General features: G+C 43.0%; 1 long non-coding RNA gene across 5 annotated transcripts in view; it reads left to right on the forward strand.

The window, feature by feature from the left end:
• Positions 1 to 4883: 4883 nt before the first annotated feature.
• Positions 4884 to 16668, forward strand: part of LOC133385910 (uncharacterized) — a 422451-nt gene continuing 410666 nt past the window's right edge. For 2 of the 5 annotated variants that reach the window (XR_009763008.1, XR_009763007.1), the window contains exons 1-2: positions 4891 to 5083; positions 8912 to 9028. This is a non-coding gene — a long non-coding RNA (uncharacterized LOC133385910). Of the gene's footprint in view, positions 5084 to 8911; positions 9029 to 16668 lie in introns of all 5 variants that reach the window. The other 3 variants (XR_009763004.1, XR_009763005.1, XR_009763006.1) reach the window with 2 other exon arrangements.

Here is a 16668-nt window from a genome sequence, read left to right on the forward strand (position 1 = left end):
AACGGAGTCACACTCCCCCTGTCTCTCTCCCGACAAAGGTCATCATACAGGGTGACCAAGGCTGTTTCCATGCCAAAACCAGGCCTGAAAACCGACTGAAATGAATCCAGATAATCCATCCCATCCAAGAGTGTCTGGAGCTGGCCCTCAACCACTCGTTCAAGGACTTTGCCCAGGAATGGAACATTTGCTACCTGCCTATAGTTATTAAGATTTTCTGGGTCCAGGGAGGGTCTCTTCAGGAGTGGTTTCACTACTGCCTCTTTCAGGCAGCCAGGGACCACCCCCTCTCGCAGAGAGGCATTAATCACTTCCCTGGCCCAGCCAGCTGTTCCATCCCTGCTAGCTTTTATTAGCCAAGGAGGGCAAGGATCCCGCACAGAAGTGGTTGCACGAACCTGTCCAAGCACCTTGACATCATCCTCAAGCTGCACCAACTGAAACTCATCCAAGAAATCAGGACAAGGCTGTGCTCTGGATACCTTGCTTGATTCACCTACTATAGTACTGGAGTCTAAGTCCTGGCCGATGCTAAAGATTTTATCGTGGAAGTGCCTAGCAAATTCATTACGGTGGGCCTCAGATGGATCTACCATGTCCTTGGGGCCAGCGTGTAATAGACTCCGGACAATTCTGAAGAGCTCAGCTGGGCGGCAGATTGATGATTTGATAGTGGCAGCAAAATACTGTTTTTTTGCTGCCCTCACTGCCCTAAATACAGCTTACCATAGGCACTTACCAGTGTGTAATCACATTCACCAGGAGTTCGTCTTCATCTTTACTCAAGTCGTCTCCTATATTGTTACATCCCTCTCAGCTCTGGGATATACCATGGAGCCATATGAGCTCTACACAGGTGAGGGTGGTCAGGAGCAATTGTGTCAACCCCCGGGTCATTTCTGTATTCCACAGTTCAACCAGGGCTTCGACAGGAGCTCCAGCCCTATCAGCCAGAGAACTCCCCAGAGTCCTTTTGATACCATCCGAATCCATTAGTCTCTGGGGCAGACCAACTTAATAGGTCCCCCACCCTTGCAGAGGGGAAAAGCCGCTGTTAGTCTAAACTTCAGCAAGCAGTGATCTGTCCATGACAGAGAGACTGATGTAAGGCCCCCCACATTCAGATCACCAACACCATGTCCAGTTGCAAAAACCAAATCTAGAGTATGCCCTGCTACATGTGTTGGGCCAATGGCATATTGGGACAGTCCCATAGTTGTCATGGAGACCATGAATTCCTGAGCCACCCCAGATAAGGTTGCCTCGGCATGGATGTTGACATCCCCCAGAATCAACAGTCTGGGGGATCTCAACAGTACACCCAAGACCACCTCCATCAGCTCAGCTAGGGAGTCTGTTGGGCAGCGGGGTGGGCAATACACCAACAGAATCCCCAGTCTGTCCCGCTGACCCAGCATAAGGTGCAAGCATTCCAGACCAGTAGTCACATGGACAGGGTGCTTGCAGAGGGAGATGGAGCTCCTATAGACCACAGGAGCACCCGTCCCTGACCCTCAGGTCTACCCTGATGCTGGACCAGGTGCCCTGGTGGACATAGCTGGGAGAGACTGACTCCTCCCTGCTCACCCACCCAGGTCTCGGTTATACATGCCAGATCAGCTGTCCCATCCACAATTAAATCATGAATGAGGGAGATCTTATTATGTACCAATCTGGCATTTAGGAGCAGCATCTGGAGGTCTGAGAGCTGGCTGATAGGGCAACCAACACACCTGCGGGTGTAGGGAGAAGCAGAACAAGGCACAGCCATTAACTGCCTGAGCTGCATTCCCCTTACCTGGCAAGTCCTCCTCACAATGCCATATCTCCCTCTACCTGTCACTACACTAATTGGGGCCTCCTCAAGTCTCCCCACTTGGCTCTGAGTCCTCTCTCCCAGGCACATGACTCAAGACCCACAAAAAGGCAGGCAAAGCAGGAGCCACCTCAGCCAGCCAGCTTATGTATCCCCTCCAGAGAAGGGACAGGTGGAAGAAATCAGCAACAGCTGGCTGCGTACCTGGGGCCTGGTTCTGCAAGGTGTGACACCTGCTGAGCAGAAGTCCAACAGGGAGAGGGTGGTGGTGGTGGTAGCCGAGCAGCAGCAGCAAGCAAGCAAGCAGGCAGGCAAGCAGGCAGCAGTAGCAAACTGCTCTCCTTCCCTGGACGATGGTGGTCCCCTTCCTCCTGCAGGCACTGGGTGTAAGAGCAGATACTGCACAAATTTGGGAGTATGCATGGGAGAAGATATTTTGCAACATTATTCTCCCTCCTCCAACAAAGCACTGCTTTGGGAAAGAGTTTTCCCACAGCCTTCATGTGAGGACTGTCATTTTTTAATTTTTTTCCAAGAGACTGTTGTTGAAAACCATACAGTCAGTCCATTGGATTGGATCCCATAGCCATGTCCAATATTCTCTCTACTAAGCCAGTAGCCTTCTCCAGCTTTCCTGTTTGCTCACATGAAGACAAACATACAAGGGAGAGTGGAGGTGTGCTGGGAAGCCCTCTCGCCTCTGGCGCACCATTTTATAATCCTGGAAAATCAGTGTTCTAAAATATCTGGGGAGCCTCCGTGAAACAGGAGGTTCCCTGGCTTGCAAGTTTATCCTCCAACTCTTGGAGGGCTTTAAAGATGGCAGTGTTGACATGTGAAGGCTTGCCAGCTTGCTCCTGACTTGACTGCCTTCATGCAAATACATAAAACACCCAGAGTTTTCAAATGGTGGCTCAACCCACATCTTGGTTGCATTCTAATCTAAGTAGGTCAGTCACTCTACCAGCATCCATTTCTTTTTGTCCAAGATTAATTGATTTAATATTAAAATCAGATTTATTGTTGGATGATACTTACCTCTTCTTTTAAGTTATCTGCCTGTGGGCTAGCAGGTGCTGATAATGGTATTGAATAAACCTGCATGTTGATGTCAACTTCCCATAACTCCTGGCTCTGCTCCTCTCAAAGCCAGTAGCAGCAAAGGGAGTTTTATTCACCATAGCCAATGGTTTTTATTGTCTTTTGGGGTGTGGTTTTTTTCATCCAGGATGATGTTCCAGCTAGAACTACTGCTGCCACTTCAGATGATATCAGTTTAAAATTCCTATTTTAAAAGTTCATAATCATAGTTACATAGATCATGGTAGAAAGCAAAATCCTACTCTACATAGCTTGCCAGGAATTGTCAAGGTGAAGGTGCCTAATGTATCCAATGAGTCAAGACTGCCCTAATTGAGGATGATTTCTTCAACTTGGATGGTATTCAGAGAATACCCCTTGAAGTTAATAGACTTGACTAACTTAAGTTCATTTCAGTGAGTAGGACTTAGTTAAATACAACTCAAGAGATTTCAAGGACCCTTGTCTATCAAGTTGTTGCCAACTTGCTATGATCACCAATTTGGATATTCTGATAGGCCATGGCGGCTGGTAACATTTTGACTTAGTAAGACTGTAATGTTTTTTGCTGCTTTCACCACAATAGGACTTGTATAGCACGTATTTAGGAGTGTGCCACTATACTTCTGCAGAGTGCCACTGACTTCTCACTAAAAAAAAAAAAAAAAAAACTCTGTACATCTATGGACAGGAGAAGAGCTTTCATGTAAGAAAGCCAAGTATAATTTTCAGACAAGAATATCTCTTATTTAGAAATTAAGCCATAACGCATGACATAAGTTTTTGAATTCATGTATTGATTACCCCTACTGATCCAATGTCAAAAAACTAAATGCACACACACACACACACTTTTCAAATGTGAGAAACACTTGCTTCCAGTTGTATGCAGTTTTTCTCCCCCCTAAAAAAATCAATGTAACTTTTCATTATCCCACTCTTTTTTTCTAAATGAAAAGAACAAAGTATTCCAACCAACAGACAAAAATAATGGTTTAATTTGAGGAAGGGCACATCAGAACACAGCAGAACATATTTGCAGTGCATGGTTCAGTTCTGAAAATGTGAAGTAGTAATTTCTGCTCATGTGCAGAGTACATTACACCAGACTAATCATAATCAGACTCATTTATGTCTGAGATTAGAAGAAATATCTTTCAGGTTTCAGGAAGGCTGTGGAGTCATATCCAGACAGGCATAGAGCCCAAACGTTTCATTGTAGAAATCACTGACAAATATCCCCAAAAAAGCAAACTAGAAATAATAGTACCAACATTTCCCATCATTCTTCTGCATTCAAGTTATTCTGAACTTAAGGTAGGGGAGGGGTTTGTTGGAAGCAGATCCACACACATTTTATGGAAACACCCTGGAAAATACTTTGGAATTGCAAGTGGCTCAGATCAACCTGTCCAGCCCCACCCAGCAGCTGCTTTTAATAAGTGACTGCAGGGAAATGGTTAATACAGAGTTTGTTGCAACACATACACAAACCATCCACTGTTTCTCCTCCTAGTTCCCTTGTTCACAAAAATAAATGCAAAATGATTAAGTAAAAAATAGATTTTTATTATCAAAAGTGATACACTTGCTTGTTTTTTCTCTCTCTAGCAAGGTCACAAAACAAATGCTAGAGAAACAAAGGAAAAAAGCTCCCCAAAGTAGGAAACAATGAGGAGATCTAACCTTCAGGGAAACAGCTCTAAATATGCTCAGAACAAATTTATGGTTCTGATATAAGCTAAGGCTACTACATGGAGCTGTTCTTGAAACAGCCCTGACTTCTCCCTAATTTGCTTAAGTGGCTCTGCTGGGTAGTCCTCATAACAACAAATGGAGTGGGAGACTTCCACATATGGCTCAAGAGGTCACAGTCCTTTATATCACTCTGTTTTTTCTTTTGCTGATGGGGGGATCTCTTTGCCATATAGCTATGCTTTTGAATTAGGATTGGCTGAGCGGTGCAGGGAGCTGATTGGCCAGAGGGTAATTAGGCAGAGAAAAGGTGATTGGCATAAATGCCTTCATGAGCCTCTGTGAGTTTAAGAAAGTATAACATGTGTGTGAGATTGTAGTGGCTCTGAGATGCTGGGGAATTTCTCTTTAAAAAGTGCCCCAATAGCCCTAGTGGACCAGCCTCTACTGTTAATATGAATGCTGTGAATTCAAAGGAAATGCAATGAACAGGTGAGAACTTTAGTTATATTGGATGAAACAATGAGTTACCCTATGCAAATTTTTCAGTCAAAATGTATAATGTTTAATACATTGTTGTTTGTCACTGTCCTTTGTCAAAAACCACAGGGTAGTTTACAGAGCATTAAAAATGAAACAATATACTTAAACCAATAAAACAATAATGCATCAGAAATGCTAAAACATAGAATGTTAGGGTTGCCAGGCATAGGGCCTGAGACTGATCCTGTATCTTTAGGAGAAGAGAAAGTCAGCCAAGTGCAGGTGTTCTTGCAACACTGTAATGGGAAAAACCACAAGGTGGAATTCTCCCTTCCCCTGCACAACTTTTAAAGGTACAGAAGACCTCTTGGTTGCCAGGCCCAGTCTCTGAGAAGTCCTCTGTATCTTTAAAAGTTGTGCAGGGGAAAGGAAAAATTTCACCTTGTGGTTTTTCCCATTACAGTATTGCAAGAAAACCTGCACTTGGCTGAATCTTCTCTTCTCTTAAAGATATAGAATCATTCTCAGGCCCTGAGCCTGGCAACCCTACCATGTACAACCTGGATGAAAGTCTGCAGTGGGAGTCTTACATGTTTGTTGAAGCTCCCCATACAGGATTCTAAGTCTACCTAAGTACAGAAGGCTCCCCCTGCAGGCGTTTGTCCTCCAACACATGGGTGCCAGTGGGGTCAGGTGGTGGGGCTGAACTGGAGGAAGCATGGCTAGCGAACATCCTCCAGCCCACCCCTCATGCAGTTCTAATTATGTGAGGCCCTGAACACTTAGGGAGAGCTCGTGGTCCTGTTCACACAATTCTCCAAAATGTTTGGAGAATTGGAAACAACAAACCATGGGCTTGCATGCTCTCTCATCTTGTGCATGTTTTCACTTTTAGTTTGCAGTTCACTTTCTCCTGCGTTGTCAAAATACAGTTAGTGTTTGTCTTTTAAGCCAAAAATGGAAATGCTATTTGAAGCTAGTTTCCAGTTCTGGAAGAATGAGAGTAAGTACAAACACGCTAGCATTAATGTAAACAGGAGACTGAAAGTGAACCTAGGTACAAGAGGAAAAGAGGTAGCATGGGGGTGTTGGACTTGCCCCCAGATCTGGCTAAATTGATGGAGGAATTACATGTACTATGAAATTATGTTACTGCTGTTGCAGGCTGTCATTTGTTTCCTCTGTATAGCAGCCTTTTTTAGAATGCCACAGGCTATGCTGTTTTGTTGTTATTGTTCCAAGGCAACAATCGGAAAACATAGCCTAAGGGCATACACTAAAATGGGAATTTTTAAGAAATGCTAAAGATACATATATATTTTACCTTGAACCAGGAAGCAAACCAGATGATGCTTTGGAACACCATTTACAGCAGCTCATTAATATTCCCAAATGAAAGATATGTTTAACAAAAACTAGACAGTGAATCCCATGTAGTTTTAATAATCAATTTTAATGAATTTGAGGTTTTGATATTTATAGAAAACTGGCAAGGATGTAGAGACAGCAATTTGGCATTTATGAAATATCAGCTTTCAGCAGATAAGGAGAAAATTGAAAATTATCTGTACCAGCATTCATTAAAACCCCAACGTAGGTAAATAACTAATTGAACACCATATGTCTGTTTATACTCCTACTAATAAAAATGTGTCTGTCCAAACCAGATTAATGAATTGGTTCGTATTTCTTTAAAACCAGTACTTTTCTAAGAGTTTATGGACACTGGTAACGTTGTGAGTTCAGAAATAGTGGTACTGAAAGGTCACCTGTAGTTAAATGAAATGTTTAGGACCAGGGGTGCAGTCATCTAGGGTCTCAGGGGGTCTTAGACCCCTTACCTTTTTGGGGAGCAAGGTCCCTATGGCTCCAGCATTCTACAAGCCAATCAGCCTGAAAGGGGAGTGTTTTAGCCACTGTGAAGAGTCTTCTAACACACTTCCTTGTCCTTTCCTTCTGATTAGAGCCAATCAGAGTGAAAGGAGGTGAGTCAGCCACAGAAGACTCTTCTTAGTAGCTAACACTCCCCTCTTTCATGCTTACCGGTTCCTAGGGATGTCTGTTGTTGTGGGAGAAGGCATTAACAAGGATCTCATTCTCAAGTCCACAGCAAAAAATGGGGGGAGGGGTGTGGCTTTGACTAACATAAAGGGCCGCTAAACAATTGCTTAGCCCTCTTTCTCTCTCTCCCTGTGCACCCTCCATTTTGGCTGCAGTGAGTTTGTGCAAGGAGAAAGACACACTTGTCAAGCAATTACCCTTGTATTTTACAGGCATCTCCTCTCAGCTGATGTGCAAATCACTGGGGAAAGAAACCTGCTTTTTGCAGATCAGGTGGAAGAGGGACCATTGCAGAAATGCCAGCTTTTGTCCCCTTCTCCCCATGGAGGGTAGGGACAAAACAACCACTTTGCTAGCTGTATGTTTGGTGCTTTGGGAAGCGCTGAGCGCAGGGCAAGCAATGCCCCATGTGCAGTGATTTTCAAGCATCTGATTGCCAGCAAGATATTGTGGCTTGGGAACCCCCTGCAAGGGTTTTGATAAGTGGGTTGGATAATGATGTTATGTGATCAACAAGTGGGTGCCCCCAGTCACCTGTTAAATTTGGCCTGTGAGGCCAGTCCTGATGGCACATGAAAGGATCTATGAATTTGCCACTACACTACTGTTTAGGACACAGGAATCTGTGTTCAGACAGCGCCAGTGTATAACAATCTAAGTCCAGCTTTGCATTTCACCAGCTGCGTTTTGAAAATGCTTATTGAGAAGTTATAGCCAGGCTAGTGTGATTCCTTAAGGAAATGGAAATAGTCAGGGACTGTGGCTGCTTTCAGACATGGCACTTATTGCATGAGTTTAACTGATTAAATGGTAACACTTCTGTCCTGATTTCTAAAATTCCTTTCACATTGCAGTACCTGTTGCATTAAGGAACAGTAGCTTTTTCAGATATATTGGCATTTCATGCAAATGTCTTTCACATGATTCCAATGAACAACATCTTGTTTTCATCCCTGACCCATTCTGCACATGTCCACTGTAGTTCCTCACTGTGTGGGAGGTCTAAGATCTCATCCCATTGCCATGCAACTCCTCTCCCTTTAGCATCTGACTTTTATTTTAGAGTTGTATAGACACAGGAATTTGTGTGGGAAATGCTGCTGCTACCCATGCATAAGCCAGAATACCGGTGCAATTTTCATCAGGCGAAAAAACCCCTGCATGTCTGAAGGGTGGGAGTACACTGCATGCTGGGATGCCTGTCACATAAGCGGCTGCAGCTAACAAAAAACTACCATGATTTTCCAGGTTCCCAAACTTGCAAGCAGATTACTTCTGGTATTATTTATCATGAAAATTAGTACCAAACTTGCACTATATTCCACAAGATTTCTGAAACTAGCTTGTACATCATGTGAAAGATAAAATACAATGTGCAAATTATCAGGTAAGAAATCATCAGAATAACAGAATAAAATGCAGTGTAAAAACAGCCTGTAAGAGGTACATAACTGAATGATTTTATTGTGTGTGATAGTTACGTACCCCCTAAAAAGATGATGTATCTGCCGTTTCAGAATTTTTAGTTTTGTACTAATTCTAATTGTAGTTCTTTGACTTCATTTTTATTATTATTTTGGTACAGATTTTGAAAAATCTTAACAAATTACTTTAAAAGGGCAGCCACACATCCAACACCATACTGTGGCATAGACTGACATTTTGCAAACAAAAAAGAGGTGAACTCTAAGGATATATTTTGTCTTTGAAAGTTTAATTTGTATATAGGTGCGATGATCTCCTTGTGATCATTCCTTTTCTTTCTTTCCTCTATAGGGTCCAATAATGCAATGGCTGAAGAACAAAGGACTTTGCGAGTAGCTGGGTGGATGTCGTGGATTTTAATTGTAACTCTGATGGTATGGAGTGATCGTGGCAGTGGACAAGGTCAAGGTAAATGGAAGCATTCTATTGTTGAAAGAAAGTATGAATGTCCTTTGGTACATTCAACAAGCTTTCATTTTTAGTTTTTTTGACCACAGATGCACAAGCAAGTAACTCTTTTATCTTCTGATTGGCTCTTTAATCATATAGCTATGAAAGCTAGGAATGGGCAGTGCGGTAGGGTAGAGCCACGCCACTGCCCTTGACAGCAATGTCACTGCTGCTTATTGGAATGGTAAGAGGGCAGGGCAGGGGCAAGGGCATGGCTGTGCAGGTGCACTAGTGCTTCACCATCCTTGTAAGCAGCAGTGATGCTACTGCTAGGAGAGTGGTGGTGCGGCACTACCCTCCCTTATTGACCACTCCTGATAGAAACCTTTAAGATAGTCCATGTTTGTGACTCTGTTGAATGAGATATACTGTATAATGTAAAGTGGTACATGTCATTCATTGTTTCTCTGGCTATATAAAGTATGCTTTGCATTCTCCACATGATAAAACTGAAGTGTGAAGGGAGGCATATGTTCTTTGTGCCTGTGCTGGTTTTCTTAATGGCTGTCTGTGCAAGCTCAAAAAATGTTTTCATTTAAGGTCTGTGCTGCTTCTGTGCTTTGTTTTAATAGTTTTCAAAATCTCAGTTCTTGCACAAAAAGATGAAATGAGAGAATGAACAGCATGTATGTTCATACCTTAAATTAGAGATGGGGAGCCTTCAGTCCCATCAGCTCTAGCCAGCATGGCCAGTAGTTAGAAATGATAGGTGCTATAGTTCAGTGACCTTGTGCGGGAGGGTTGCAGCTTCCCCATCCTTTACTAGTCCTCAGCACTGGTGCTGAATTAAGAATGAATTGATGGAATAGGAGAACTGAATAAATGTCTGGGATTTCTTAGATAATTGAAGATATAATTTTTAACAGATGGTTATACGTTGGAACAGGTATGTTGGTTAACTGAATGTCTGTTCGGTTGCTTAAAGGTAGAAAAGTGTTCGAATTGTGTGTGACAGTTTTAGAACTCTTGTTTCGGCCCGGGAGTTTTCACATTTCTTGGATTATGAAGTGATTGTGCATGACTTTAGAGCTGATTTTGAATCTGTCTTACTGCATTACCAAACATCTATGGTGTGTACAATAAATATGCATATTTTCAAGCTTTTACTCACCCCAAGTTGCATATCTACACCCCAAGCATACTATCTACTCACTAAAAATCTCTGAAGTTGCTATTGGTGTTGAAATATTGGCTGGTCCTTTAGCAAATGTCTGCATTCATTGTCATTGTTTTTAAACCTGTGCCTTCGCTATGAAAATTACCAGTACACTTTCTCCAAGACAAAGGAAACCAGTGAGTTGAAAACAGAATCCCAATTCTTATGCTAAACCTGAGTGGCAGTATTCTTGCTTCTGTTGGAGTAATCTCTATGAGAACTGCAGAATTTATAGTTGTGTGCAAAGGAAAAGGAAAGTTCGCCCAGAACCATAATTTAAAAGTTGAGACTAAATAATTGCTAAATCTAAATGTAAACTACTCTTGACTGTGAAGTACAATCTATGAGAAGTCAAACAATTTTTTCAAAATAGAGACCACCTTGGAACTACAATGACAAATAGTTCTACGTCCTTTCCCCCCTGAAATGTAAGAATGGCTTTCTGCTGTATGTTTAGCTTTGCTCTGTGTTTTACTGACGGGAAACGAAGAGGAGAAAAAGCTATTGCTAAATGTTCCTCTGCCCATCACAAATTGCCCAACTGCATTTTGCTTAGCGCTAGTCATGGGATTTGCTGCATGGTTCTGATCCGCTTGCGTTCCAATAGTCTGTTTTTTAATCCTGATCCACCATTTTTTTGTTCCCACTTGTTCTCGCACTTGCTGATTCAATCTGCTTTGCACATTTTTGGGTGATTCAATGTGGTTTTTTTTTTTGCGGTGGCCAAAATTGTGTAGGTATCAATGTCAGGAGCCATGGAGGTCTCAAGGTATTATAATGTATGTTAAATGTCTGTGTTCTTTGTTCATATATTCTTTACCAAAGAAGGGCAGATCCCAAAGGACCCTCTGGGAAGAGAGGAACAGCTTCCCCTTCCTCGTGCAACAAGTGCTTTCTGGATTCCAAAGCAAAAGCCTCGGAGGTTACCTGATTGGAGTCAAATGGTGTCAGGCTCATGAACGGGTTACCCTTTACCCTTAGGATGATCTAGATTCAAAACTGGCTTCATTGGGAACATTTCTGTAAAATACTAAGGTTCCTAAAATTTGGGGAAGTGAGAGGGCATGAGAGCAGAGAAAAACGGGGCTAAAGAACGAACCCAGGAGGCTTTGCAGCATGGGTATTTGCAAGTACGATGAAACGTGGTTTTAAATCGGCTAACTGAAGCTGCTTTTCCTTGTTAGCAATGCCTGGGGCTTGGCAAGCAGTTGATTCACAAGGGCATGAAACACTGGCTTCTTAATGGAAACGCGCCATTTACAGAGTGATACCAAAATAACTCAATGTAAAATGGGGGGGGGGGGAAGTTCAAAAGAATAAATTCTTGCCGTTTTGCAGCCACAGCCGCAAAATCCATGCCGATTATAGCCACAGCCTGCAGCAAGAAATAAGTGCTGGTTCAAAAAGATGGAGAACTATCGAATTCAGCTGGAATCCGGTGCCAGGTCCGATTTTGGCGGATATTCTCCCCCATCCCTACTTACTACTGAGTCTGAGTTCCTTCTGTAGTGTAATGATCACACAAGGCTTAAACATTACGTTGGGGATATACCTGTGTAGGGTTCTACACAGCTGGGATCTTGTTGAATGCAGCATTAGAATGCTCAATATCTATGACAAGTGATGGTATGAGATTTTGATTGAACTTGAAATGCAAACTCTTCCAGGTCAAAATATCTGACTTTATTTGGGGTTGGGTCTTTGAGATAGATACAACTTGAAAGGAAGCTCATATCCTGCCCCCTTTCCCCAGTGAGGAAGGAGGTAACATGTGGCAGGGAGGGCTTACTTGTACACAGGAGAGGCTTTACAACAGAGGTGGGGAACATGTGGCCCTCCAGCTGCTGTTGGACTCTAACCCACATTAGCTTCAGCTAGTGGCCAGGGATGATGGGAGTTGTAGTCCAGCGATATCTGGAGGGCCACAGGGTCCCCATCCCAGTTTTACAAGGTCTCTCCTGAGCTGAAAATGACATATGGAGCTGGGGATCATGAGGCCGAGTGTGTCATTGAGGCAGGATCTATACAGGTATACTGACTTTGTATGCTAAAAATCTAGCATAAAAGCAAACCAGCCATGTGGAATTCTGCTTGGTTAAAGTTGTTGCTTTTTACAAGCCTGGTGTCACATTCAAATTAGATCTAAATATAGCTCCTGTCATTGCAAATGTAGGCACAGAGCCATGCGAAGTTGGGGAAAAGTTTGCCTAGCAACCAGCTGATCTAAACAATCCATTTTGCTCATTCAAATTCAAAAGCAAAAACCTTTGGGGAAGAAATCTGCTATGTTGTCATATTGTTTACTACTTTGAAACTCCTCTGAAATAACATCAGTGACTTAATTAAAATGTCCTGAAGGACAGATTGCACAACTTATTGTCTGAGGGTGGTTTCAGATGATGGCTTGCTTGTGACAGCTATATCAGTGTGCAGAGCTGGTTGTGCATAGTAACTGGCCACATGGACAAACAAATCATAAAGCACATCACGTTACAGCATGGAAATGTGGGGTTAGTGAAGCCATGGTAGGGCTTGCTTCATGACATAACCATGGATTGGCTTTCCATGGGTATACACTATAAGGGAAATCTTATGGGCCACTATGCAGTGCTGTTTCAGTGGAAACCACTCTGGCCTTTAAACATGATTATTACAAATAAGAAATCGCATGGAGCTTTGGAAAATATTGTCCGAGGTTTGTACATTTTAGTGGGCAATTCATAAGATATGCCAGCAGCCATGGTAGCACAAAGACACAAAATTCTGCAGAAGGTGATGAGTCAATGGGGTATAAATATGGGATGGGAACCAATGGCCTCCACCTCCAGCCTTAACCAGACCCATGATTTCTTCCTCTTCCAAATTTTAACTATGTAAGTTCATGGCAGAAACAGAGAAAGGCATTTATGTAGCAATGCATTCCAGTAAATAATTGTTCTTCCTTATAAAATGTAGCTTTTAGGTCTTTATATTTGATCATAATGTGGCAATAATGTTTGTAGTAAGGTAGTAGTTGTAGTAATTATACTTGTAGTTGTAGTAATAATTGCCTGTAAATTAACAAAGACTGATACTCTTTATGATCTTTACTAACCTAGAATTAGGTGATCCATAATTTTTAATATGGTTAACATACTCATGGAACAACTTTACAATGGATATAACTCTTTTAAATACTAGCTAGTTGGAGGACATTCTATACTGACAAACATGTGATGTTTCTCAAAGATACCATGATAGCTACACTGGTTTAATTCAAATTATCATCCCAGCCATGATTTGGAGGGTTGGGAAAATGTCACAGACCTCATAATCTCTGTTCCTCCTACCCCCAAATGTGCTGATTCTCTCCTTCATTTCTGGGACTCTGCTATCCCTAATGTATTATGTGATGAATCAGTCAACCTAATTATTTAATGCTAACCTCCAAACCATGGTTTGCAAGCCAGCTTCACATTATGGTTTCAAGCCATGGTTTAGAAATTAGTGCCATTATGCCTAGATATTGTTTCAGCTGAGAGGCTCTGCTATATATACTTTATATGGAACTACATTATCCTGTATTTACATAAAACTAATTGCCTTCTGTAAGCTGCCTTGGAGGGGTTTTGCCCTGAAAGGTGGCATATAAGTATGAATGAATGAATGAATATGGTACACAGTACCAAGTCCAGTGCTGTTTACAGTGAAACAGCAGCTATAATATGTCTCATTGCAAATACTTAGTTTTTGACTGAAAAGACTTTCACAAATAATTTGTGATATGCTCAAGTAGAGACAGCAGTGTCACTGCAGTAGCACAAGCCCATTGTGTGCCTAAGGCTGCAATGCTATGTGTATGCTTATCTGAGAGTAAGCCCCTACAGCAGAAAGACACACTCCTGCTGTTCTTGTAAAGTGGAACAGGTTGGGAGATGTTTCCTCCTTAATTCCGGCTCTGTCTTGACCATGTAAACCCTCCTGAACCTCAGTTCCATAACTGTGATGTTTACTTTTGAGAAGGTTAGTAGGTTGCTTTTAATTCTCCATAAAGGTTTTGAACATGGACAAAGGTCTGAGACAATCCTGTGGCTAGACAAAATACTTAGTCATCATCAGGCTTTTGATTTGAAGTATGTTTATTAAAACTTCAAATAAGTGAACAGAGACATAGTAGGGTGCATTAAAATAAAAACAGTAATTTCTAACAGTATTCCGATCCTCGATTGGTAAAGTCTCTAAGGAAGATTCAGTAACCTACAAGCAAAATATCTTACAAGATTCAGTAACTTACAAGCAAAACTGGGACTGCCATAGGGAACCACAGAGATTCCTGTGGCAAATGAAGACAAAGACAAAAGCACCCCATTTTCTGGTATATTCCTAGAAGGGCTATGATTGATGAATGTGGAGGAGAAACAATCAATTATCCAAAAAGGTGCCTGCAGTAGATTGAATCCCATAGAGAAGGGGCTTAGTACTTAGGACTTTGAAAGAATGGGAAGAGAATCAAAGTGTTGTGCCCCTCCCTTCCTCGAGCTCGTCAACTTTAACACCAAAATGACTTCTTGTTTTTAGCCCACGTGCACTTTGTTCATTTCTATCTGATGAAGAAGAGATTCTTGAAGGGGGCCAAGGACTGGGGGTTTGGCTTTCATCACAACAACTCCACTGAAATATATTGAGAAATTATCTTTTGCTTTATTTATTTATTTATTTATTATTTCAATTTATATACCGCCCTTAGCAGAATAGCTCTCAGGGCGGTGAACAAACAAGATAAAATACAATATATCATAGTAAAAAATCACAAAAACATGTACAAACAAACAACAGAAAGCACAACAAAAACGAAATACAACACAAATTAAGAAGGATACATGTTAAAAGTAGAAAGATTAAGAAAATTAAAAGATTAAAATGCCTGGGAGCATAAAAAGGTCTTTACCTGGCGCCGGAAAGATAGAAGTGTAGGCGCCAGGCGTACCTCTTCGGGGAGGCTGTTCCACAACTCAGGGGCCACCACAGAAAAGGCCCTAGATCTAGTAACCACCCTCCGGGCTTCCCGATGAGCTGGTACCCGGAGGAGGGCCTTAGATTCTGAACGAAGTGAACGGGTAGGTTCATAGCGAGAGAGGCGTTCCACAAGGTATTGAGGTCCCACGCCGTATAAGGCTTTATAGGTCAAAACCAGCACCTTGAATCTCGCCCGGAAGCAAATAGGGAGCCAGTGCAGACGCGCCAGAATAGGTGTTATATGCGAAGACCGACTGATCCTCGTCAATAGTCTGGCAGCCGTGTTCTGCACCAGCTGAAGCTTCCGAACTGTCTTCAAGGGCAGCCCTACATAGAGCGCATTACAGTAATCCAATCTTGAAGTTACCAGAGCATGAACAACGGAGGCGAGGTCGTCCCTGTCCAGATAGGGGCGTAGTTGGGCTACCAGACGAAGATGGTAAAATGCATTCTGTGCCACCGAGGCCACTTGGGCCTCGAGAGACAAGGAAGAATCGAAAAGAACCCCCAAACTACGTACCTGTTCTTTCAGGGCGAGTGTAACCCCATCCAGAACAGGGTGAACATCCACCATCTGAGCAGGGAAGGCGTTCACCAGCAGTGTCTCGGTCTTGTCTGGATTGAGTCTCAGTTTATTAGCTCTCATCCAGTCCATTATCGCGGTCAGGCAACGGTTCAGCACATCAACAGACTCACCTGAAGAAGATGAAAAGGAGAAATACAGCTGCGTCTCATCAGCATATTGATGGCAACGCACTCCAAAACTCCTGATGACCGCACCCAGCGGCTGCATGTAGATGTTGAAAAGCATGGGGGACAAGACCGACCCCTGAGGGACTCCACAATGGAGAGTCCATGGTGTCGAGTGATGTTCCCCAAGCACTACCTTCTGGTGACGGTCCGCGAAGTAGGAGTGGAACCACTGCCAAGCAGTGCCCCCGACACCCAACTCCGCGAGTCTCCCCAGAAGGATACCATGGTCGATGGTATCAAACACCGCTGAGAGATCAAGGAGAATCAACAGAGTCACACTCCCCCTGTCCCTCTCCCGACAAAGGTCATCATACAGGGCGACCAAGGTTGTTTCGGTGCCAAAACCGGGCCTAAAACCGGATTGAAACGGATCTAGATAATCGGTTTCATCCAAGAGCGCCTGGAGCTGGCCGGCAACCACCCGTTCCAAAACCTTGCCCCAAAAAGGGACATTCGCCACCGGTCTATAGTTCAAGTTATCTGGGTCCAAGGAGGGTTTCTTTAAAAGAGGTCTCACTACTGCCTCCTTGAGGCTACCAGGGACTACTCTCTCCCTCAAGGAGGCATTAACCACTTCCTTGGCCCAACCGGTGGTCCCAGCCCTGCTAGCTTTCACTAGCCAAGATGGGCAAGGATCCAGAACAGACGTGGTTGCCCGAACCATTCCAAGCACCTTGTCTCACTTTATGAGATG

The sequence above is a fragment of the Rhineura floridana genome, chromosome 5 (genome assembly GCF_030035675.1).
Source record: "Rhineura floridana isolate rRhiFlo1 chromosome 5, rRhiFlo1.hap2, whole genome shotgun sequence".
In the NCBI taxonomy this organism is placed as follows: domain Eukaryota; kingdom Metazoa; phylum Chordata; class Lepidosauria; order Squamata; family Rhineuridae; genus Rhineura; species Rhineura floridana.